This window comes from Primulina eburnea, chromosome 12 (assembly GCF_022965805.1).
Source record: "Primulina eburnea isolate SZY01 chromosome 12, ASM2296580v1, whole genome shotgun sequence".
Classification (NCBI taxonomy): Eukaryota; Viridiplantae; Streptophyta; class Magnoliopsida; order Lamiales; family Gesneriaceae; genus Primulina; species Primulina eburnea.
Window position 1 is genome coordinate 26689366 of NC_133112.1, and position 27745 is coordinate 26717110.

The 27745-nt window shown below is 40.0% G+C and overlaps 1 pseudogene; it reads right to left on the reverse strand.

Annotated features, from left to right (window-relative positions):
* Positions 1-6526: 6526 nt before the first annotated feature.
* LOC140808538 (small nucleolar RNA R71) lies at positions 6527-6603 on the reverse strand (annotated as a pseudogene).
* Between the last annotated feature and the right edge of the window lie 21142 nt (positions 6604-27745).

The following is a 27745-nucleotide window of genomic DNA, read 5'->3' on the forward strand; positions in this document are numbered from 1 at the left end:
ACGAACTGCTCCCTGCTCTCTTGAACTGTTTACCCTTAGGTTTCAAAAACTCCTTCTTGCCACTACTGCTTCCACTATCATATCGCGGAGGAGGTCGTGGAAATTGTGCGGCAAACGGTGGCGTCGGTCTCTGACCCTGAACACTGTAGGAAGCTCCTCGCTGTCTGATCAAACCAACCTCTGCTCCCTTTGCTCGGTTCAGCGCCTCAGAGAAGGTATTAGGTCGCCCCGTATTCACTAGAGTAAAGATGTCCGGATTCAAACCGTTTATGAACTGATCAGCAACTGCCTCGTCATTCCCTGCTACATGTGGTGCAAATCGAAGCAAGGACGAGAATTTGGCAACATACTCCTCGATGTTCCATTGCCCCTGTCTTAAATTGGCGAACTCCGTCCCTTTGTCTTTTCGGTATGATACTGGAAAGAAACGTTGATAAAATTCATCTTTAAAATCTTTCCAAGTAATATCAATACCTCGATGTTCTAGGGCTCGTTTCGCCGTTAGCCACCAACTCTTGGCCACCTCTTGCAATTGATGGCCGATCAGCTTTACTCTCCGTTCGTCTGAATAGGCAAGTGATTCGAATAGCATCTCTATGTCATCCAGCCAACTCTCGCAATCCGCTGCATTCTCAGTGCCTTTCAGAATCGGGGGTCGGAACGACTGAAACAGCTTTAACAAAGTCTCCATTGGTGTAGCGGTCACGTCCATCTGAGTGCCTGACGTACTCCCCTGTTCTGGCACTTGTCCGGCAGCTGGTTGTGGTACTCTTCTAGGCGGCATATCTGAATATCAAACAGATTAGTATACAGTCTATACCATCTGTCTCAGCCCTCCTCTATTCATATACCTCTGATCGAGAATCAGTTCTGATCCAGGCTTGACAATTATATGCTGTAAATCAAATCAGATAATACAACAACACATAATAGGGAAAGCAATAAATCATGCTAGCGCATCAAGAGCAAGGAAGATGACTCGATCTACCCCGCTCATTCTATTCTATCTCAGTCTACAGAACCTACAGCTCTGATACCACCTGTTTTGGGGACCCGAGCTCTAACTCAATTCTATCTGGGATTAAATGGATCTGTGAGAAAATGTGGGTCAAATTTTCGCTTTTTAACATTAAATCAAATTTTATTATTAAGCATAATCTTTCTTTATTAATTTACATCATACATAATGTACAAGCATGATAAACGTGTCTCATTCTAATACATCCATCCAACTAGTGTATAGTTTAATACAAACCATAATTTCAAATACTACAAGTCTTGTAAGAGCCACTAGTCCTCTTCTGCGCCCGTAGTCACCACGCTATCTCGTACTCATGTCGTGACCCAGATCCTGCCCCACCTGTTGTTATGCACACATACAGACATAACAACAGCCGGAAACTCCGGTGAGAACAAAACCCAGTATAAAACATGTATACATGCATATGCATAATAAAATCATAAAACGCAATATCATGCATGTGATCTAAATCATAGGTTCCATAGTCTATGAAACCAACATATGTAAGCATGCAATGCAAATCAACTCATGTCTTGACTCTACTCTAGGGATCCCGGGGTGAATAAGACGTCACTGTCTGTTACCTACCCTCCCAATCGGGGTAACCGTACGTCTTACTCCTAGACTTCGGTCGTGTCTGTATCGAATGTCTACAATCGGAAGAAGTCTGCTCCTATGCGTCGATACCCCGAACTTCTAGTTTTGACAACTCTGTCAATGACTCTCCTATCTCAATGCTTGAATATAAATCTAAAGACACAGCATTATCATATTAGGAGATTTCCATATAATCTATAAACAATTCAAAACATATCAAAAACATAAACAATAAATCTAGTATATGATTTGGTTGGGAAATTCTAATAAAATCTGATTCGAGTCGTGTCTTCCCTACAATCACATTAATTATACCTTTCTTGTAGTTCGTAGAAGTCTGAGTCTCGTATTCTTGATATCGAATCTGAAATGGCAATGTTGATATACATTTTTCAATCTCTAACTCAATCAAGATATATATACAATCTATAATCAGTCTTGACACAATTGGATAGCATAACGACGTGTTCTCGCGGTACCAACCAATCCAAATCTTAGCATTTATCAATACATCATAATCTTTGATTCATAATCCATATATTCTACTCATTAGCATCACAAAATCTGTAGAAATTCCTATACACATATGCTGGAAATTCATAGCAATAGCATATGATACCCGATAATCATTCTGTTTATACGATGCTCATAACCTCAAAAACACATATTATACATCATATCAGAATTTCTCCAACACCAAAACTTCAAACCATGCTGGAATTTAAAGAAACTTACATCCTTTGATAACCCTTGATGCAAGGAGCCCAAATCTCTACTTGGATCAAAGTTTAGATGTATATTTCTTGTACAAGCTCAAGTATAAAATAGAAGAATTCAAGTTCTTCTCTTGGTTCCTTCTGCTGGAATGGAAAGAGAATGAGTCAAGTTCGAACTATATATATATCATGCCATGTGTCAGCTGAAGAAAAGATGGTGGATTTCTCGCATGCAACACCGCGGGTGCGGTCCTCTTGCACCGCGGGTGCGCTCATGCTTCGGCAGCCCTTTTATTTTCTAAAATCATCGACCACGGGTGCGGTACATATCAGACCGCGGGTGCGGTCACACGACCGCGGGTGCGGTCCTTCTCGCACCGCGGGTGCGGTCTTGCTTCGAATAAGATTTCCTACCCTACTGGACATCGACCGCGGGTGCGGTCCTGTTCTTACCACGGGTGCGGTCTTGTTTCGTAAAAATGTGCAACTTTCTGTCCATGCTACCGCGGGTGCAGTGTCTTCCCTTACCGGATGTGCGGTGTGGTTTCGTCCTCACCTTATTCAAAACTCTCATTTCATGTCATGCATTCTCATATATTCCGAGTCTCATGTCAATGAAGATTAGTAAATCAAATCTCAAGCCCTATATCATGCATACTCATATTTTCCGAGTATTTTGTCAATGAAGACTATTAATCTCGAGCCTTACACAGTGTTAGCCACAGTTGCTATTCCATGTCCTCATATTGTTACTGAGTTGTGCCGACAGGCCGGCGTGTCATGGACACCTGATGAACATGTTCTAAAGCCAAAGGCCCGCATTGTTGACTACTTTGGAGTTGCTTCGTATATATCCCATGATTATTCGGACGACGAAGAAAGGCCACAGCAACAACTTCAGCCACCACCACCACCTGTAGCAGCCAGACCGAGCAGGGGAGACAGATCTCAGAGACTTGAGACCGAAATGCAGGACCAGGGAAGGTTACTAGTTGAGCAGCGCCAGGTGCTGGATTCGCTTCAGTTCCGTACTAACCATTTCATGGGCTATATGATGGATTTCACTTCCGTACGCGCTCAGCGGTTTCCGCCTATAGGTCCAGATGATCCAATGTTTCCCCAGTCGCCTGTATGGCCACCCCAATACTTGGGACCTTATTCACAGGCACCACCCCAACACATGGATGAGATGACGATGATGGTGACGGTGAGCACTGACGCTCGTCGTGGGAGGTATGATTATTCTGTTCTTTCCTGTTTATACATTGAGGACAATGCATACTTTAAGTTTGGTGGGTGAATTGAAATTTTGATCCTTTATTGATTCATGCAGCGAGTTTACTGAGTTGGTAGCGGAAAAAAAGTCATTTATTTGTTCGTTTTTAGTGTTTAAATTGTGAAAATTGTGGAATTAAGGTAATAGCCAACCAATGATGAGATTTGACCCGAAATAGATGCTGCCCCATGATTACGAGTCTAAATACATGCTATCTTTACTTAAACGTTTACACCCTAATTCACGATTGCCATGATTGTTGATACATCCGATGTCAAGAGAGTGTTTATGTGATTTGTGATTTGGTTACTTGTTGTTGAGTTACGTGTTCACTAACACAAAGACGATCTAGGCAGACTTTGAATTATATTGGACCTGTTTTCCTTGAATAATTTGTCAATATTCAGCCCTTTGGGCGTAAATGAGAATGCGATTTCTGATTTGTTCTGTTTGAATACACCTGAAAACATGATCTATCTATGTTTTTTGATTGGTAAATTGAAGGTAGTCTAGAACTTGGTTTGGCAATCATCGAGGCGAGATACAGGTATTGTGTGACTTAGGGATGATTTAGGAAATTTTGGAACGTTTGAGACTTTCAAGCCTACCCATAACATCGTATTAGACCCTAGTGTCCCATGTTTGAACTCAATGAAAATAGAATAGTGTGTGCCAAGGCACACAAGAGCTCCCATTCGTATCAATCCTAAATTCCTACGTCAACTACCAAACTTTGAGCATATACACTAGTACCTACCAAAAAATGAGAGAAAATGAATCTTTTTATCAACACAAAAGCCTTTTTTACCTTGTGCGCTGATAGAGGTCATATTTACGTGTTTTTCATGCACTGTGTGAGTCGTATTTTGCATCATTTTGGGTTGTATGGGTTCTTCATTTTGTCTATTCCATCTTATTTATTGCATATGATCACCGCTCACCAAGTTATTTTAATGTGCAACAAAACGACGGAAAAATGGATAAAATCTAACCAAAGATGGAGTTGAGGAGACAGAACACCACGCGCTAGGGTGGTGAAACTTTACTGCCCCAGTGGGAGAGGCAGAGTATCCGGGACAAAATAACTCGCTCTATGGCGGTAAAGTTTGACCGCCCCAGCGCGAGAGGTTGCGAAGAACACCATAAGGGCAGAAGACTGCGCGCTGGGGCAGTGAAACTCGACCACCCCAGCGCGACTCAACAAGGGAAGTTTCCCATTTTAACTCTTATTCAATTTGGAAGGTGGGAGGCTGAAAGAGGAACCCTAGGCACAAAAATTGGGACCATTCAGCAGCCACCAAGGAGCCAAGGACGAGAGAAATAGCTTAGAGCAAGTGCTTGGATTGAGGAATCGAAGATTTCCGGGCACCATTCTTCGTGTTTTTCGTCAAATCTAGTATTTCTAATTTAGTTTTTATCCTTTAAACATTGTTGTCTTTATTTCTACCATGAATTCTAGTAGCTAATCTAAATATTTGTTGGGATTTAAGGGGATCCTACTCTAAACTTTTATTTAAATAATTTATATTTCGATTGGTGATTTATTCTTGATTTTACTATTGTTTTTCTTCGTGTTGTTAGAGCGTAGCTAACTTTAACAACGTTTTTATATTGCGAGTGAGTTCGAGAGAATAACTTTTGATAGGAACGAGTAGTATAATCCGTGGATCTACAATTTACATAGACATATGAAATTGGATACGCGCCGATAGTCATAGTCCGGTAGGACGAAAACTAGGGGATTTCATATATCGATATGCGATTCACTCTTGATAAATAATTAAAGACATTTAATTACTTCACTGAGTTGAATTAGTTTGGCATAGCTCGAGAGAGTGTGTTCAATTGAATAGGAAATCCTATCGGAAGCATATAATCATTATCGAACGAATTAATTAATTAACGAGGGGTAGGTGAACCGATATTCCCAACAAATTCATTTCTCATTGAATTTTTAATCAACCATTTTAGATATTACATTTCATTAATCAATTCTTGAATAATTTTATTGGCATGTTTATTTGAGCATAGTGGTAATAACCAATCAATCTAATTTTCGTTGCTAAAGATTTGATAGCCAGAAATAATAATTGTCAAATACAGTCTTCAGTGGAACGATACTCGTACTCACGTACATTATACTATTACTTGACATCGTTCACTTGCGATTAAATTTTTAGCATAAAAAATCATATTTTTATTAAGGATTCCACAGTGCAAGTTTTGCTCGATCAAGTTTTTGGATCCGTTGTCGGGTACTGTTAATTCACAATTTTATTTTTAGTTATTTTCTTTAGCATTGTTTCATTTTATTAAATTAACACCCCATATTCTGTTACAGATATCTCGTCCAGTGCATTCCAAAGTCACTTGATGTGGAGCTTGAGCAGTTTGACTCTGAAATTGAAAGAACTTTCCGAGGAGAAGACAGCAGCAGAGGCTGAAGGAACTGATGGAGAGGAGCGAGCACGAGCACGAGGACGAACACCATGATGCTAGACATGTTGAGATGCCACGCCGCATACCGATGCTGGAGTATGCCCAACCTTCTTTGGATGGAGCACGCCCCAGCATTGTGAGGCCTATTGTGCTGGAAAACCAATTCAAAATCAAACCAGCTATAATTCAGATGATTCAGAACACAGTACAGTTTTGAGGATCTGCAGTAGATGACCCAAACACGCACATCGCAGATTTTTTGAAATTTGCGACACTTTTAAATTTAATGGAGTTTCTGATGATGCTGTTAGTTTGCGTTTATTTCCTTTCTCCTTACGTGATAAAGCTAAAGTATGGTTGAGTTGTTTTCCTGTAGGTTCGATCACCACATGGGAGGACATGGCGAAAGCGTTTCTCATTAAATAATTTTCATCATCTAAAACCATGAAGCTGCGGGCAGACATCACCACATTTGCTAAATTCGAGCAGGAGTATTTAAATGAGGCATCGGAGAGCTTCAAAGATTTATTAAGAAGATGTCCTCATCACGAACTGCCTTTTGGGTTAGTTGTTCAGACCTTTTACTATGGCTTGCTTACTCCTAATCGTACTATGATAGATGCTGCTGCTTGTGGAAACCTCTTGAGAAAAACTGCTGAGGAAGGATACGAGTTATTGGAGGAGATGGCTGCTAGCAGCTATCATCCTCAATCCGAAAGGAACAACCAGCGAAGAAGTGCAGGAGTTCACCAGGTAACTGACCTTTCCGCTATTACTGCACAACTTGATGTCTTGAACAGGAAACTGAATGGTTTGAATATGGGTGGCACGGCTATGTGTCTGCAAGAGATATTTTGTGAAAAATGTGGAGGAGAACACTATGTTAAGGACTGTCAAGACAGTGGTCCTTTCTATGTGCCAGAAAGGGAACCTATGAATCAAGTGGGAGTCCAAAACCGTCCAAGGAATGATCCGTACTCAAACACATATAATCCTGGATGGAGGCAACATCCCAACTTCTCATGGGGTGGTCAAAACAGTCAGAATCGACCACAAGGATGACAACCATACGGGAAACAACCGATGTACAGATCTGATCCTCCTAGGGAAGAGAAGTCCAATTTGGAGCAGATGATGTCTAAGTTCATCTCATCTACCGAAACTAGACTTCAAAACCAAGATGCATATATAAAGGGGCTAAAAATCAAATTGGACAGTTAGCAAAGATGATAGCAAGTACAGACCAGGCACCTTGCCAAGTAATACAGAGACGAATCCAAAAGAGCAAGTGAAGGTCATTGAGTTGAAGAGTGGAAAAATTTTAGAGTCGAGAGAAAAAAAAATCAAATGTCGGATGAACAGACTGAGACATCTAAAGGTAACTCTTCTAACACTACACCAGCACCCACTGCACAATCTAAAATTTTTATCCCTCCTCTTTTCCCTGCAGCACTGAAAAAAGCAAAACGTGATGCACATTTCGGTAAGTTTCTTGAGGTATTTAAAAAATTGCATATCAATATTCCTTTTGCCGATGCTTTGATGCCAATGCCTAGTTATGCTAAATTTTTGAAAGACATATTATCTAATAAGAGGAAGTTGGAGGATCACATGATGGTGAACTTAACTGAAAATTGCTCTGCATTGGTGCAAAACAAAATCCCACCGAAACTAAAAGACCCAGGGAGTTTTTCTATTCTTTGCATGATTGGTGATGTTGTTTTCCATAAAGCTTTGAGTGGTCTATGAGCAAGTATTAATCTTATGCCCTTATCTGTATTCAGGAAACTCGGATTAGGAGAACCTAAGCAAACGAGGATGTCTTTACAACTAGCTGACAGTTCTGTTAAGTATTCACGAGGAGTGATTGAGGATGTGCTAGTGAAAGTGGAAAAATTTATTTTTCCTGCGGATTTTGTGGTACTTGACATGGAGGAGGATGTGGAGATGCCTTTGATTTTTGGGAGACCATTCCTTGCAACTGCCAAGGCCCTAATTATGTGCAAGAAGGGAAGTTGAGATGGAGAGTGGGAGAAGAAGATATTACTTTTGATGTCTTTAATGCACTTAAGCACGCACTGCATTCTGACAGTTGTTATAGAATTGATGCTTTTGATGCTTTTGTGTCTAACTATGTGCAGGAGGTTCTTAGGACCCTTTGGAAGCAACTCTCACTACTCAATTTAAAGAAGAGGAATTGGATGCAGAGAAAGCCGAAATAGTGGCATACCTCAATGCCAACCAGCCATGGAAGAGGCCAATAAGGATGAGATTAGAAGACTTTGGAGATCGTAGAGACTTGCTCCCTCAGAAGTCAAGCCTGGAGGAGCCACCGACGCTTGAGCTCAAACCATTGCCTCCACACCTCAAGTACGTATACCTAGGTGAGAATAACACTTTACCTGTCATTATTTCTGCTGCTTTGACAGGTATGATGGAGGACAAACTGTTGGAAGTTTTGAAAGCACACAAGAGTGCTTTTGCATGGAAGGTGCAGATATCAAAGGAATCAATCCATCATCCTGCATGCACAAGATCTTGATGGAAGACGAGTACTCACCTCTTGTGCAACCTCAGAAAAGATTGAATCTAGATATGCAAGAGGTAGTAAAAGCCGAAACTATCAAACTCCTTGATGCATATATCTGAGAGTGCATGGGTAAGTCCTATTCAATGTGTGCCTAAGAAAGGTAGTATTACAATGATCACTAATGAAAAGAATGAACTTATTCCCACGAGGCCAGTCACGGGGTGGAGAGTGTGTATTGACTATAGGAAGTTGAATGATTCCACCCGTAAGGACCACTTTCCCCTGCCCTTTATTGATCAAATGTTGTAGAGACTAGCGGGGCATGAGTGTTACTGTGTGTCGAGAATGTAGTAGCAGATCACTTGTCTAGGTTGGAGCTGATTGGTAGTTACTGTGTAGATGATTCTATAAATTATTGGTTTCCTAATGAGCAGCTATTTGAGGTGAGACACTATCCCTGGTATGCAAATTTTGCTAATTTTCTTGTCACAGGCACACCACCACCCAATCTATCGTTTCATCAACGTAAGAAATTCTTTTCTGACGTGAAACATTATTTTTGGGAGGAACCATTTTTGTTTAAGATCTGTGCAGATTCTATGATCAGAAGGTGTGTTGCAGAGGAGGAATTTGGTGAAATCCTTAACCATTGCTATGACCGTGAGGTAGGTGGTCATTTTGGACCAACCAAGATGACATCCAAGGTACTTGAATGTAGCTTTTATTGGCCAACCCTCTTTAAGGATGCTCGTTCTTATGTGCTTACCTGTGATAAATTCCAGCGGACAGGTAACATCTCTAACCGTCACAAATGCCTTTAAATAATATTATTGAGTGTGAGGTTTCTGATGTGTGGGGAATAGACTTCATGGGACCGTTTCCCAGCTCGTTCACAAAAAAAATATATTTTGATGGCCGTCGACTATGTGTCTAAGTGGGTAGATGCAGAAGCAAATGCCACTAATGATGTTCAAGTGGTCCTGAAATTTTTAAAGAAAAATATTTTTAAGAGGTTTGGGACACCATGAGCAATCATTAGTGATGGTGGTACCCAATTTTGCAACAAACTCTTTGAAAAAATTTTGAACAAATATGGTGTCACACATAAGATATCTACTCCCTATCACCCCCAAACGAGTGGTCAAGTAGAAGTGTTGAACCGAGAGATCAAGCGGATTTTGGAAAAGGTAGTAGGTGTCAATCGGAAAGATTGGTATGAAAGGTTAGATGATGCTCTTTGGGTATATAGGACTGCGTTAAAAACACCTATAGGCACCACACCATATAGAATACTGTTTGGCAAAGCATGTCATTTACCTGTAGAGTTTGAGCATCGAGCATACTGGGAAACAAAAGCACTAAAATTTAACTTTACTGATGCAGGTGAACGACGTCTGTTGCAAGTGGATCAGTTGGAAGAATTCTGGAATCTGGCATATGATCTTGCACTGTTTTACAAGGAAAAGACAAAGAGGGCTCATGATAGGAGGATCATCGAAAGAGAATTCAAAAAAGGAAAAAATGTGCTACTCTACAACTCCCGGTTGCGAATGTTTCCCAGAAAATTGAAGTCGCGATAGTCTGGTCCATTCGTGATTTCTAAAGTTTACCCATCGGAAGCTGTAGAATTGCAAGATGGATAGGATACTACATTTACGGTCAATGCCCAGCGACTGAAGCACTACATGGGTGGCAAAGTTGAGCCACAACTTGGAATCACCCGGTTCCACGACAATCTGAACTGAAACTGACCGACGGTCAAGCTCTCGACTATAAATTGAGAACTACCTCTGTTTCTCTTATCTTGCATTTAATTCGATTTTTAGTTCATTTTCTTATTGTGTGATTTTTATTTTTAAAAAAAAATGGCAATAAACAGAGGGTATTGCGCTAGGGTGGTCAAACGTAGCCGCCCCAGCGCGAGCCCTGTTGATTTTCACCAAAAGGCAACGCGCTGGGGCGGCCAAACTTGACCGCCCCAGCGCGCTTGTTATATAAACGCACCCTCCCCTTTCCATTTTCACTCTGCGCGCCCAAAATTCCCCCCCACCCCACACACCGAAATCTCCAAAAACAAAAAACAAAAATCGCCCCTCACCTTCAAAATTTCTCCCCCTTGATTTGTAGGTACTCGGGTTCTTCCAATCCCAGAGCACTCGAACTCCAATTTTGGACAACCACGCGGATTAACCTTGTCATCTTTCCACACCCACATTCATTCATAGCCCCAAAGAAATCAAAGGTAACGCATGTCTCTTCCTCCTCATCGTCTGGTACTCGAGATAAATTTTTCACTGAGGAAGCCCGACAAAGATATGAACATGCCAAAGTTCATAGGCGCTCCATTCCGGAGCGGGGGTTTGAATTATCTTCTAGGTCATTAGGTTTGATGTGTGCTATTGCGAACCGGGGATGGGAATCTTTTTGTGCTCCACCTAAGGCCACGGTGGTTCCGCTTTTGCGATAATTCTACGCCAACGCCGCCGAGAGAAATGATGGAGCAGCTATGGTAAGGGGTAAGCTAGTCTCTTTCGAGTCAACCTCTTTAAAGGCATTATTAACTACCCCTATAGTTGATGAGTCTGATTTAGAGGCGCTAATCGCCAATCTGAATTTCGAAGTCATTTTGCAATCTATATGTTACCCGGGGGCTAGTGGAATACTCCGAGTTTCTTTCTGAAAAAATATTTGTTGTTCAAACCCGCGATGTGGTATGCATTTCTATCGAAATGATTGCTTCCACTGTTACATACCAGTGACGTTCAGAAAGACCGCACCATCATGGTGTATGCACTAATAATGAGGATTCCCATTAATGTGGGTCGAGTGATATTTTCTCAGATACACCAGTCCATACACAGCTCGAGCATTGCCCTATTCTTTCATACTATTATCACCGAGCTGTGTGTACGAGCCGGGGTAGTCATTAATGTGGAGGATGAATGGCTACAACCAATGAGGCCCATTGACGACTCGGAGGTTAAGACAAAGAGAGGCAAGCGTGCTATCGACTTCCCAGAGGTGCCTGAGGAGGAGGCAGCCGCCAACCACACACCACTACCCCCACAGCCCCGCCGACGGTCCATTATAGATAAGGTTGACGAGTTATGTGCATTTGCGTTCCATCAAGATCAATATAACACTGTCAACAGTGCACACATGACATCGATGGAGTCTCTAGTACGCGGGATGGCATCGCACATGGGCCTTGACACCGCCACTTACCCACCACCATCGGCGTTCCCGCCTCCATTCCCATTCCAGTATGCTTATCCACATGCCGACGATGAGGAGCTTGGCGTGGTACCACCCGAGGATGAGGAAGATGAGATGTGATCAGGGGAGTTCACTGTTTCCCTTTATTTTATTTTTTTTCCTTTGCTACTGCATTTTATTTTTGGTTCTTATTGATTGTTTCCTTCCGTAATTTGTTTTGCATTTGTCCCTATGTTTTGCATTCATATGTTTGTTTATGCATTTCGGTTTGTTCTTCTTTGTGCCATGGGAACATAGCACTCTCTTAGTATGAGGGGGTCATCTAGTTTGTGTCTTGAAAATGTGTCAGCTGATGGTGAAAACATGTGAGTTGGTAGCCAATGATGATTTTAGTTTCGATGAACTGCATGTTGCTTAGTCTTGTCACTCATTATGAATCCCCAGCGCATGGTGAATTTTTATATGCACACATAGTGGGTTTTGGCAGTAATGTAAAAGACGGTTGAGTTTAGAAATATGTGGGGAAACTAGAAAAACGTGAGATGCGAGTAGAACTTGAATTAAATTCTGTTGACAGTCGTGGCTCACCAGTGGCATACACTCTAGTATAAAATTTCAATCCATCCGGAATATTCTTCATCCCAATCGTGCATCGAACCTCAAAATTTTCCCCTAGGCTAGATAAATGAACATACCTTATATTCAAAGCCCAGGGAGTATACATGAAAAAATTATGCACTAAAAAAAAGGGATGTAAGGTATGGGGGAGCCAAAAAGGGATGAAATCCGATCCCGAGGCTAAAAAGATGGAGATGTAAGGCGTTGAGGAATGTCAGCTAAAAATGCTGACAAGTGCATAATGAAAATGATCAGTGTACTCCCCATCTTTTTGAACCGTTTGAAACATTTATGGATATCGACCCCCCAATTATTGTAGACAACTACGAAATCATGCCACTTTGTGTTTACTGGTTGGTCACGAATAGAAACAGAACTCAGGAGAGAAAAACTTGCGTTGAATTGTTTGGCGACTTGCATGATTCGCGAATGAGACTATCTGAAGCACGAGCTGGTAAACCCACAGCACACACAAACACGACCACATTTTATGGCCACATCAAAATGTTATAAGATGCTCTAAAAAGAGGATGTTAATAGATGATGTGAGTCGAATAATTGGATGTAGTCAAAAAAACCGCTGAGGCATGGAATGTCAGTTTGCTGTTTCGCCATCAGTTAGTTGTTTGAATACTTTAACTTTGTGTTTGTTTCATGTCTAGGATGTGGTCTGTAACCTATTTTGCTTGAGGACAAGCAAAAGGTTAGTATGATGGGGTTGATAGAGGCCATATTTACGTGTTTTTCATGCATTGTGTGAGTCGTATTTTGCATCATTTTGGGTTGTATGGGTTCTGCATTTTGTCTATTGCATCTTATTTTATTGCATATGATCACCGCTCACCAATGTGTAGCAAAACGACGGAAAAATGGAGAAAATTTAACCAAAGATGGAGTTTAGGAGACAGAACACCCCGCGCTAGGGCGATGAAACTTTACAGCCCCAGCGCGAGAGGCAGAGTAGCCGGGACAGAATACCTCACGCTAGGGCGGTAAATTTTGACCGCCCCAGCGCGAGAAGTTGCGAAGAACACCATCAGGGCAGAAGACTGCACGCTAGGGCGGTGAAACTTGACCGCCCCAGCGCGACTCAACAAGGTAAGTTTCCCATTTTATCTCTTATTCAATTTGGAAGGTGGGAGGCTGAAAGAGGAACCCTAGACACGAAAATTGGGACCATTCAGCAGCCACCAAGGAGCCCAGGAGGAGAGAAAAAGCTTAGAGCAAGTGCTTGGATTGAGGAATCGAAGATTCCCGGGCACCGTTCTTCGTGTTTCTCGTCAAATCTAGTATTTCAAATTTAGTTTTTATCCTTTAAACATTGTTGTCTTTATTTCTACCATGAATTTTAGTAGCTAATCTAAATATTTGTTGGGATTTAATGGGATCCTACCCCAAACTTTGAATTAATTAATTTATATTTCGATTTGTGATTTATTCTTGATTTTACTATTGTTTTTCTTCGTTTTGTTAGAGCGTAGATAACTTTAACAACATTTTTTTATTGCGAGTGAGTTCGAGAGAATAACTTGTGATAGAAACGAGTAGTATAATCTGTGGATCTACAATTTACATAGACATATAAAATTGGATACGCGCCGATAGTTATAGTCCGGTAGGGTGAAAACTAGGGGATTTCATAGATCGATATGCGATTCACTCTTAATAAATAATTAAAGACATTTAGTTACTTCACTGAGTAGAATTAGTTTGGCATAGCTCGAGAGAGTGTGTTTAATTGAATAGGAAATCTTGTCGGAAGCATATAATCATTATCGAACGAATTAATTAATTAACGAGGGGTAGGTGAACTGATATTCCCAACAAATTCATTTCTCATTGAATTTTTAATCAACCATTTTAGATATTAGATTCCATTAATCAATTCTTGAATAATTTTATTTGCATGTTTATTTGAGCATAGTGGTAATAACCAATCAATCAAATTTTCGTTGCCAAAGATTTGATAGCTAGAAATAATAATTGTCAAATACAGTCTTCAGTAGAACGATACTCGTACTCACGTACATTATACTATTACTTGACATCCTGCACTTGCGATTAAATTTTTAGCATACAAAAGCATATTTTTATTAAGGATTCCACAGTGCAAGTTTTGCTCGATCATACGCGCATACGAATATCAGCTAGGAAAAAAAAAGGAATTGAATAAAGGATAAAGGAGTATGATGTGTTGATACGAAGAAAAGGAGGAAACAATTGTAACTATGTTGTGACAATGCAAGTGGAAGTGAAGTATGAGAAAGCGGGAGAAGTGTGTTGAAAAATAAAATTGGTTTGTTTCTCTCACTGTTGATTCCATATCTTCATTTGTAGCCACTTGTTGTAGCCTAACGTTATAAGCTTAAAAGACCTATTAATCGAGTCACATGTATCCAAGAGTTGCCAAAGTTAAGCCTATGGACACTTGAAAAATGTCTTCGATAGACATGGAATTTGATTGTGTACATGTGCACATCTCATGATAGTGGACTATGTTTGGTTAATTATTTCCCTCTGATTGCCATCCTGTTTAGTCAAATGATACTCTATAAGTCCTGTTGATTTGTGAAGGTAAATGTGTATCTGAATGATTTTGGTAATTACAAGTGTGTCAAGGAATCCAGAATTTTATGAGATAAAAGATATGAACTTATTTTTGCATTTGGAGTGGGTAAACAAGAATAGCAAAACACACACGCACGTGAACTGGGAATAATGTGGCATGTGTTTGATTCAATATGTTGGGACTGTAATCTCTGAGGCTAGTGGTTATCCTTTTGTTCCACAACTCTTGTTCGTTCAGTTACATTTTTAGGATGTGTTGAGTCTAGTCTAGCTAATGTTTTCCTTATGTTATTTTGCTCGGGACTAGCAAAAGTTCAAGTTTGAGGGGATTTGATAAGTGCAATTTGTGCACTTAAATTATCCTTATAATTCGTATAGATTGTTAGTTTTCTTGGGCAGAATTACGAGTCTTTTGTTGTTTTTGGTGTGATTTCAGGAATCTAGGTAAGGCTATTACATGGGCGTGAAAAGGAAAGAAAATGGCTCTTGGAAGAAAATGGTGAGCTTGGCAGGCAGAGAAACCCGTGCATATGCGCGCGAGACACAGCGAAACACAAAGCGAGACGGAGAGCTTGGTTCACATACGCGATGTACGACGCGCATATGCGCGAGAAATGCCCATCGAAGACAACAAAACAGAAGTTATCACGCACATGCGCAAGACGAGGCGCTCATATGCACGAATGAAAGATTTCCAGATGCACAAAACAGAGGACTCCGCGCATATGCGCGGAGCTAGGGTACGCATATGCGCGCGGCGCAGATGCTAGAATTATTAGGTTTCATCATGGGCTTTATGAAGGGAGGAAAGGGAATTAATTTGAGGGGGAGCCTACATCAGTCAGAGAAGAACAGAAAGTAAGAGCCTACATCAGTCAGAGAAGAATAGAAAGTAAGAGCCAACGGAGGATGGAACGCGACGAACAGAGATATAAGGCGCTTAATCCGGACACGAAGACACACTTTCATCTCTCTTCAACACGTTTTTAATTTTGGTTATTTGTTTTTACGCTTTTAATGAATACAAACAGGTTTTTTTGTGATCTAGATTTGAGTATGAACTAATTTTATTTCTTAGAGATTTACGTAGTCTTGGTTGAACCTATGTTATTGAAATTTTGAATTTTCATTGAGTTAATTCCTCGTGGTTAATTGTGATTTTTTTGTATTTAATGCTTTTGGATTACTGACTATAAATCGATTGATTAAATAATTAAAATCTAGCACTCGAGAGAGGGGATTGAAATTAGGATTGGGGAAATAACAATGTCATATTTTATAAATTTCAAAAGACGTATAACTCTGGTGAATCCATAAAAAGAACCTTGTTTGCTTATATTATTTTTTACGTGATTTTAAATAAATATATTAAAATCAGTAATAGATAATACAGTTCTATTTATCACTTGAAAAAGGGATTAGAAAATTTGCAAGTTCTTGGTTAATAAACATAATGTCATTTAATGATATTTTATTCAATTTTAGTTTAACATAGGAGAGAACAGACGAAATCGTATCTCTAGATGATTTACTCACTGCATTTCAACCGCGTGCTAAGATTACGTGATTCATTATTTTCTTTGAATTGATCATAATCTCATCGACTTCTCTAACTATGAGAATTATGGTACTTAATATATAGTTTTAAATAACTACTACTCGTGGGAACGATATCTGTACTTATATCAGTAATAACACTTGACACCGTATACTTGCGGTAGTGAAAATTCACAACATTAGTTTTGAGGTTGAATGGTGAGAAAGTAACTTTTAATGTTTTTCATAGAATGAAATATCATGTTGGCTCTTCTAGTTGTTACATAATTGATGTTATTGATGATGTTTTTGAGTATAGTGTGCAGGATAATTTTATTGAAGGCCAACTGGAGATGTTTTTGGTGAACCCAAAATCCATGGAGTCAAACAGAGAAGAAGTAAGGGAATGTATGAACTACTTTGAAGGATCAAAGCCTTTGCAAAGATTGGTAAATTCGAAGAATTGGAAGCTTGGACATATCCAAAGATCACTTAAACCTTCCATATAAAAACCCCAATACCTTGAACTCAAATCACTTTCTCCTCATTTCAATTATTTATTTTTGAAGGAAGAAGATAAACTATAAGTAATTTTTCCATTTTCCTTGACATATGATGATGAAGATAAGCTCTTGAGAATGCTGAAGGATCTCATATGTGCAATTGGATGGAGCATAGCTAACATAAAGGGATTAGTCCATCAATGTGCATGCACAACTCAACCCCAAACGAGACTCAACCTAGCTATGCAAGAGGTCGTCAAAAATAGGTAATCAAACTCCTTGATGCAGTATGACCTTTCTTATATTCGATATCAACTGGGTAAATCATGTGGATGTTGTTCCGAAGAAAAGGGGGATCATTGTTGTTAAAAATGAAACAGACGAGTTAATCCCTAGTAGGATTGTGACTGGGTGGCGTGTTTGAATTGATTATCGTAAGGAAGAACCGAAAACATGAGAAATTTCATTTCATTGGTCACAAAATTTCTGAAAAGGTGACTGAAGTGGGTAAGGTAGAGATAATATACAAAGCTTTCTCCTCCTACTAATGTCAAGGGAATTCATAATTTTCTTGGCATGGAAGTTTTTATTGGCGATTTATGAAGGATTTCTCGAGTATTGCTTAGAATTTAACTAATTTGCTAAAAAAAATGTTCTTTTTGTTTTTCTGAAGATTGTATACAAGCTTTTCAGGTATTGAAGCAAAAGTTGACCACCACCTCAGTCATTGTCGCACCAGATGGGGTTTACCTTTTGAAATTATGTGTGATGCAAGTGATTTTTTTAGGGGCTGTTTTGGGGTAAAAGAGAGACAAAGTCTTGCATGTAATCTACTATGCAATGATGACACTTTCATGAGCCCAATTTAGTTTTTGGATGTTGTGTTTGCCTTGGACAAGTTTCAGTCATACCTGGCAGGGATTAAACTGATAGTAAACACGTATCATTCAGCTTTGAAGTATCTCTTAAACAATTAGGATTTCAAACCAATATTGATAAGATGGATCCTTCTACTACAAGAATTTGACATATGGTCGTGGATCGCACGGGGACTGAAAACCAAGCTATTGATCATCTATATAGATTGGAGAAGCTCGAGGAAGGTAAGTAAGTAATTAAAGATGAATTCCCTGACGAGAAACTTTATGTTATTCCTAATTTACCATGATGTGCCGATCTTGAATTATTTTTCATGAAAATTTATCTCTTCTCATCTTACATATTAGCGGAATTAGAAGTTCTTTTCGAATTTAAAATATTAACTTTCGAAAGGTCCTCTTTTGTTTAGAATTTGTGCGCATAACATTATTCGTAGATGTGTTCCAACGGAAGAGATAAGTTCTATACTTTCTCATTGCCATAGTGGTTAATTGGAGGACGTTTTGGGGCAAGTAAAACTGCTACAAAAATCCTTCAAGCCGGATTCTATTGGACTACACTTTTCAAGGATGCAAACTTATGTTTTAAATTGCAATGAATGCCAATATGATGGTAATATTTCAAGGAGACATGAAATAACTTCGAATATTATTTTAGTTTGTGGGATTGATTTAATGAGGCTTTTTCTAGATTCTTTATGCAATAAATACATTTTGGTGGTTGTGGAGTACATATCCAAGTTGGTGGAAACAAGTTCTAGTAAAACCATAGACTTAAAATGGTGATAAAATTTTTCAAGAAAAATATATTTGTAAGATTCGGCACACCAAAATTTATTATTATCGATGAGGGAACACATTTTTTAATCGCCATTTTAAATCTCTTTTGGCTAAGTATGGGGCCACTCACAAGATGGCAACACCTTATCATCTTCAAAATAGTAGTCATGTAAGGTCCAAAATTTGATAAACGTAATCCAACTGCATGCATATCTAGAGGAAAGGGAAAATGATTGTAATATCCAAGCCTGGTGAACGGTACGGTTTAAGATTTCGTATGTTTATTGACTCCTTGGTTAAGATTAAGTATAGTTTTGATGTTAAGAGTCGTGATTTATGGTTTATAGTATTGTTGGTTATACTTGTTATGTGGTTTTATTGTAGCGTCGTTGTGGTTTAATTTATGGTGAATTGTAAGTTGAGCCAATTGGTATAAGGCCAATTGTAATGGTTAGATGAGATATAGAGGTGCAACTTTCTTGTTGAGAGTGTTTCCAGATTGTGAGGAGAAGCGACGTTGCGATTCGATTTTTAGATGAAAAGTTTATTGTTGGCTTCAGGTGACAATGCACCCGCGCCAGAGAAGCTACCGCCCCCGCGTTATTTGGACAGTAAGGTGACCGCACCCGCGGTTTAAGAGGAAGCGCACCTATGGTGTTTGGGTAGAGACCAGAGTGCACTCGCGGTCCATAAAGGAGCGCACCCGCGGTCGTCGCCTTCGTATTTTTGGAAGTGGTACAGATTGTCTAGCGCACCCGCGGTGCAAGAGTTAGCACACCCGCGATGCGTGAACAGTGTAAGCGTGTTTTCAATTTTAAGTGATTAAATACATGAGTTTGTTCACTTTTTGCCTCATTTCCTCTACTCCTCTCGGTTTCTTCAGAGCAAGGGAAAGTTAGGGTTCCATTTCCTTTCTTTGGTGCCTTTGATTCAAGCTTTTTGTTGGGTTTTGAAGTTAGAACAAGGTTATTTTGGGTTCAAGGAGCTAAGGTAAGCCTGTGGCTTTGGTTATTCTTTGGACTTTGATGTTGGGAAATCATGGGTTTGTTGATGGAGTTGATTTTATGGCTTTTATGGTATTGTTGTTGGATTATTAAGTTATTGATGGTGCAATACATGGTTTCAATGGTTTTAACATGTTATTCCCTTCCATTTGATTCATATTATGTATAAATACACTTTGTTGTATATTAGAGGCTTTATATGTCTCAATTGTGAAAAAGAGAATACAAAAGAAAAGAGTATCACTACAAGAAAAGTGGGTTTCCGCAGCGTGAAATATGCGCCGCGGAAAGGTATCCTGCGACGCACGCTGCGAAGTTCAAAGCCGTCTTAAGTTTGGCACTATTCGCGGCGTGCAATTTATGCTGCGGTTGATGCTTATAACGGCGTGCAGAGTGTGCTATTGATAGTTAAACTATTGGCAGCGTGCAGTTTACGCCGCGGTTTCTTATTATAACGGCGTGCAGAGTGTGCTATTGATAGTTAAACTATTGAAAGCGTGCGGTTTACGTTGCGGTTAAATCTAATAACGGCGTGTAGAGTGTGCTATTGATAGTTATCGTTCAACAGGCATGCACCGTGCGCTACGAATATACGTATCCACGGCGTGCAAAACATGCTCTTGATGTACAATTAGCAGCGTGCAATGCGTCATGTTGTGGATGAACAATCCACAGCGTGCATGGTGCACGCTGTGGTTAATTGTATCCATGGCATGCGAAATATGCTGTTGATAAGGTGGACAGTGTGCAGTTTCATGCTGCAATTAAAAGTATTGATCTGTTTGTAGGGTGAAATGCAAGCTGTAATTATGTTCAACATTGTACAAAATGTGCTGTCGATTTGGTTTTTAGCAACGTGCAGAATATTACTGTTATTTATATTATTATAAACCAAAATTGAAACAATAATATCGAAACTCAAGAGATTTATCACACCACATCCAACCAATCACCAGAATTAAAGCAAAATAATAAGATAATATAAAAACTAAGTAATTAATGTTAAATCTCCTTTATCCAATAAGACAAAAAACTTGATAAAGTAAACAAAATACTCAGTAATATGATGGTTTGATGCAACAATGTCTCTAACCCTACAACCAATAGGATATGTATCAGTCACACAAAACGATAAATTTAGAGAACCATGCTAATGTGCTTCCAACTGCATCATCCAAAAAATTCATTTCAGAATTCGGTCGAATTAAGTCTACCTGCTCCACAAGAACTCTATCAACCCAAACTTTCCAACAAGATCCACCAAGAGGAACGTGATGCACTTTTACCGTTGGATCTGTGGATGCAATTCGACCTTCAGCAATAACTTCATCACCACAATAATCAAGCAACTTACATTTAGTATTTTCAGGGATATCTCCATGACTCACATTCTTTAAATTTGACTGCATATAAACAATACAAAGTATTAATATGTGATATCTATTTTATAACAAATGTGGTTTAGATAACACAAACTTTTAAGATAGTTACCAGAGATGCAACTTTTAACACAATTTGATTTAATGCCCAAAAAAGAGTTAAAATGATTTATTGGATTGATAGATACATAGTCAGAGATTGCATGCAATTAGTTGATCAATGACCATAGGCTTATATCCCAATAGAGTATCGATTTATATCGATGGGATATAGGTACAGAGACAGAGATACTATTTAGATATCAATCCAACAGAGAAAAGAGAAATGTCATCGTTATTGTTATGATATATTATGTTATTCATGTTTCAAGATTTAGATGGTATTTAATGATTTCAAAGCCATGTTTACAGATTATGATATGTATCCATTGTTATATAAGAGTTCCACTTGCTGAGTTTTACACTAATTTCAGTTATTTCATGTGATGCAGATAAGAGTGACGAGTCGGGACGTTGATTGGAGCCGGGGTCATATGCATACCAAAGATGGAGGAAGAAGATATTTTGATAGTATTTTGACATGATCAAAAATGATATTTTGTATTTTGTTGCAACACTTTAATGATCATGTATATACTTTTGATTGTAAATGTTTTATTTCAAGAAATTTTAAATCCTTTCTCCCTTCAAGTAAAATTTTTAATTTCCGCTGTGTTATTTTATAAAATCGGTCAGAGGTGTTACAATGATTAATTAAATTGTTTTAATTGCATGAACTTAATATGTCGTGCATGTTTACATGTGTAAAATGTATCTTTCTACATGAATTCATGAAAACAATATTTTAAAGGTTATTCGAGACGCGATCAAGAAATGGAAACCGAGGAAGAAATAAAGGAATATATTTTTTTTAAATAATTATTTTTAATTATTTATGAAATTTCCGAAAATGGGGTATTTTGAGGAGTTTATATACTTCGTTTTTTCGGAGGTCTTTGCTAATTTCCTCAAGGTCAAGACCGTTGGGCTAGATGTAGCCTATTCAGTAGTATTGCCTTCTGGTGAGGAGATGGTAGCTACCAATGTGATTCGAGACATAGATCTTGAGCTCCATGGCAATCTTGTTTATGCGGATCTTATCGTGTTGCCGATGCCCGAGTTTGACATCATACTAGGGATGGACTGGCTATTGCGGAACAGAGTTTTGATTAACTTCCAACGGAGATCTGTTCTAGGCCGACCGCCTGGAATGGCGCAGTTCTTATTCGAGCCAGACAGGTACTTTCCTCTACCGCGCATTATTCCTTATGTCCAGGCTAGGAAGCACATGCATAGAGGGTGTCGGGCATTTCTAGCGACCTTTGTATCTGTCCCCGAGGCACCCAGTCAGTAAGCCGCAGATGTTCCTATTGTTAAAGATTTTCTAGACGTTTTTCTGGAAGACGTCTCTGGCATACCACCCGAGCGAGAGGTGGAGTTTTCTATTGAGCTTATGCCAGGTACGGCTCCGACCTCCAAAGCACCGTATCGACTAGCACCGATAGAGATGGCAGAGCTTAAGAAGCAGATTCAGGAACTTCTAGACAAGGAGTTCATTTGCCCGAGTTTTTCACCATGAGGCGCGCCAGTCTTGTTTGTAAAGAAGAAGGATGGTACGATGAGACTTTGCATTGATTACCGGGAATTGAACAGGGTTACAGTGAAGAACAAATACCCACTTCCGAGGATTGAGGATCTATTTGATCAGTTCCAGGGAGCTTCGGTATTCTCGAAGATGACCTGCGTTCCGGATATCACTAGTTGAAGATGAAAGATGCTGATGTTTCCAAGACAGCTTTTAGGACTCGTTATGGAAACTATGAGTTCCTTGTGATGTCGTTCGGTCTGACGAATGCGCCAGCGATCTTCATGGATCTCATGAATCGCGTATTTCAGCCGTATCTTGACCATTTTGGGATAGTATTTATAGACGACATTCTCGTCTACTCCAAAAATCAGGAGGATCACAGCAGACATCTGACCACAGTGCTGCAGACCTTGCAGAAGCACAAGTTATTTGCAAAGTTCAGTAAGTGCGAATTCTGGTTAGAGAAGGTGGCGTTCTTAGGCCACATTGTTTCTAGCAGTGGTATTGAGGCAGACCCAGCAAAAGTTGCAGCAGTCAGAGATTGGTTTGTGCCGCAGAATGCATCAGAGATCCGCAGTTTTCTTGGGCTAGCAGGATATTATCGGAGGTTCATTAAGGGATTCTCCTTTATTGTCGTTCCACTCACATCATTGACCAAGAAGAATGCTAATTTTGTGTGGAGCGAGGAGTGTCAGAAGAGCTTCGATACTTTGAAGCAAGCTCTTATTTCAACACCAGTTTTGGCCATGCCATCAGGGCCCGGAGATTTTGTATTGTATACCGATGCTTCGAAGCTCGGTTAGGGCGCAGTATTGATGCAGCATGGGAAGGTGATAGCGTATGCTTCTCGCCAGCTGAAAATCCATGAGAAGAATTACCCTACCCATGATCTAGAGTTGGCTGCCGTAGTTTTTGCCTTGAAGATTTGGAGGCATTATCTGTATGGAGAGAAGTGTCATATCTTTACCGACCACAAGAGCCTCAAATATTTCTTTACGCAAAAGGAGCTGAACTTGCGTCAGAGACGTTGGTTGGAGCTTGTGAAGGATTATGACTGTGACATTAGCTACCACCAGGGTAAAGCTAATGTAGTTGTGGGTGCATTGAGTAGAAAATTCGCGGCGATGGCTCATATGACAGTTTCGAGACCTCTTCAGACTGAGATGCAGAGGTTTGGTCTAGAGACTTATCCTCGAGGTAGAGTTCCCCGTCTATCTACCTTGACTATTCAGTCTTCTCTTCTAGACCGTATTCACAGTGGTCAGTCAGCCGATGAGCAGTTGGCAAAGTGGAAGCACAGATGAGGCCAAAGGCAGTGTCTTGTATACAGTGAGCGACGGTATAGTGAGATATCGAGACAGGATGTGGGTTACTAGCAGTGATTCTCTCCGAGCAGATATTCTATCAAAGGCCCACATGTCGCCGTACTCTATTTACCCTGGGAGTACGAAGATGTATAGAGATCTGCAGTTATTTTATTGGTGGCCAGGAATGAAGAGGGATATCAGACGTTTTGTATCCGAGTGTCTGACTTGCCAGTTAGTGAAGGCGGAGCATCAGAGACCAGCAGGTTTGCTCAAGCCTCTTCCCATTCCCGAGTGGAAGTGGGAGAATGTTACCATGGACTTCGTGACCGGTTTGCCGAATTCAGTCAGAGGATCAAATGCTATCTGGGTGATTGAAGATCGTCTTACCAAATCAGCGCATTTCTTTCCTATTAAGACGACTTTCACCATGATTTAGTATGCAGAGTTGTATATTCGGGAGATATTCGGACTTCATTGTATCCCAGTTTCTATCGTATTTGACAGAGACCCTAGATTCACTTCCGCATTCTGGAATAGTTTGCATTCGGCAGTGGGTACGAAGTTGCTGTTTAGCACAGTTTTCCACCCGTAGACAGATGGGCAGTCAGAGCGAGTTATTCAGATTTTGGAGGATCTTCTCCGTGCTTGTGTGATTGATTTCTCTGGGAGTTGGGAGTCGAACTTGGCATTAGTAGAGTTCATCTATAACAACATTTTTCAGTCGTCTATAGGTATGGCTCCGTATGAAGCACTGTATGGTCGCAAGTGTAGATCTCTTGTTCATTGGGATGAAGTAGGGGAGAGATCAGAGTTGGGTCCGGAGATTATTCAGCAGGCTGCCGATGTAGTAGTCAAGATCCGTGATAGGATGAGGACTGCTCAGAGCCGACAGAAGAGCTATGCAGATCAGAGGAGGAGAGATCTATAGTTTTCTGTTGGTGACCATGTCTTTGCGAAGGTAGCGCCTATGAAGGGTGTCATGCGATTTGGGAAGAAAGGAAAGCTCAGTCCGAGATTCATTGGACCATTTGAGATCCTCGACAGAGTTGGGACTCTAGCTTATCATGTGGCTCTTCCGCCGAATCTGGCCGGAGTACACAATGTGTTCCACGTCTCTATGCTGAGGAAGTATATGGCGAATCCTTCGCATGTCTTGAACTTTGAGCCGTTGCAGCTTACTCAGAACCTGTCTTATGAGGAGAGACCAGTGCAGATCTTAGACAGACAAGAGAAGAAGTTTCGGAACAAGCTGGTGAAACGAGTGAAAGTCAAATGGCTTAACCATTCGGAGGAGGAAGATACATGGGAGTCTGAGATAAAATGTAATTCAGTGAATTCAGTGAGGCCGGACTTGGAGTTGGAGTTTTGAGATAAAATGTAAAATTTAGAGATCATTCCCAGAATTTATTTTAACTAGCAAATAAGTTAATTTAAGTTAAAAGGAGGTTTAAGGAATTTTTTTTAGTAACTTGAGGTAAGTAGGAAATAAGTTCATTTAGGTTCCATAATTAATGTGTTAATTCACTAAATTATTTAAAGGATAGGTAAGGCTCTAAAAGTTTAAAATACACTAACTAAACATTATTTATCCTCCATTTATTAGATTAATTTCGGTCACCCCTTAAGTGAGATAACAATTCTTTGACAACTAACCACCTTTGACCCTTTCCTTGTCATTTCTTAACATGATAATCCTTTCATTTATTAACCACCATTAATTAATAATAGATCATTATCCTAGCCTTGTTTAGCATGAAGAATCGGTCACCCCATCTATCCCTCCAACAATCATTTTGATATCAAACCATTTCAAATTCAAAAAGAGAGCAAGACTTGGTCTTGCCATCCCTTTTATATTGCAACCCCCTCCATATCTCCTAACCATCATTCCCCCTTCCTCTCCACCGAAATTCAGAGGAAAAAACGGAGAGAAATCGTGAGGTAGCCATAGAAAAATAGGAGAGAAAAAATCGACTAGAAGCAAGAACAAGAAGATCACGTCTCCTTCGCGTCGTCGTTTCGTTCGTTTTTCTTTCAAAACGAACCAAGGCATGTTTATATTTTTCCTTGCTCTTCAAACAAGTCATATACATGTTTTTAAACCATATTTTTCCATGATCTTATTAGAAAAACCGAAATATATCTACAACTTAAAAAAAAAAAGATGCAGATTTTCGGCCCCTTTCCTTGTGCTCCTCACGGTTTGGCTTGTTTTGATCGTTTCATGAGTTGGCTCGTGTCCAGGCTCCCAAGGCTGCATCTACACATGTACTAGGACATGTTAAGATCATATTGGTCCATTCGTTCAAGCCCCATATGTGAGGCCTGGGGCCTAAGAGGGCACAGCAACTCCCCAAACATGCCCCATTTGCATTCGATTTTCTTGATTGCTGTCAAAGATTGATGGATCTGATCTTGGCTACCCTAAGGCCTATAGCCATGGTTAGAACACCTCCCTATCATGTCTAAGACGTGACCAAGTCGCCCTTTTGAGGCTTGGTCCATGGTGAATCGGTTTTCAAATCAAAAGAAACAAGAACAGCCCACGGCCCCTTCCCCTTATTGCATGTGTTGTTCGGTTTTTAGGGAGTGGTGTGGATCTTGGTTGGCCTCTGGCCCTTATCCACGGTTCATACCATACCCCTTGATGTCTAGATCGTGCCATGGTCAACAAAATAACCAGTGGAATGGTCCATGACAGCAATAAGCGTTGCAACACCCCACGCGCAGAATTAAGTGCTCGGGTGGACTTTTCGGTTTCGGGTGTTGTGCGAATTGTGGCTGGCCTAGTGCCCTTAGCCATGGTTCAAACCATACCCTAGGATTTTGGTAAGAGCCTATGGTCGGTGGTTCCAGCCCCAATGGCCGGTAGTCTCGAAAACGATGCAAGGAAACGAAGGCGCTGCTGCTGTATTTTGTGGACAGCAAGTGGTGTGTCGGTTCAGAGGTGAATTTCGGGTTCTTGGTTGGCTTTTAGCCTATGGCCTTGGACTGGACAGTACCTCATCAAGTTGGGAAGGTCAAGTTTTTGGCCGTTTGTGATTCGGATCATTTTACAGGTCGTACGATAATTTGCGGTGCGATGTGCCAAATTGACTCTCGAAAGAGCGTTTCATGTTTTGGCCTCCATTCACCAAAATTTCGAATTGCATCATTTTTGGAGCATTATTTCATCATTTTAGGTGTATTTTAATCATGAATAAATGATGATTCGGTGTTGGTTCGGCTTGGCACGGAGTCATTTTTAAATACAAAGTCGTTGGACGTAATTGTCTCGTTTTTGGATTCAATTACAAAGTTTGGTCAAGAAAATAATTTGCATATTTTTCATGATAAATTTAGGTCGCAGCGAGCCTGGGAACAATCCAACCCATGTGGTAAAATAAGCAGGATATTTAATTATGTCATTTAATTATACTACATGCATAAAAATATAAATATTAATTTTTTGAGATTTATGCGATATTGCTTGTGGTCACTTTATTATCATTACTTCACCCGGTCGTCAGTTACCGGTCAGTTCAGTTCAGTTCCACCCAGTATACTGTGGCATTAGTCTGATCAGACAAACATTACTTCACCCGGTCGTCAGTTACCGGTCAGTTCAATTAAGTTCAGTGCAGGGGCCACTTGCGTAGACCATAATCTCACCAGAAAATTATTACATGATATTTTATTACAGGGCTCTATTGAGCAAACATTTTCACTATGATTTTCAGTTCAGTTATGCACGTATTATAATTGCTCAGG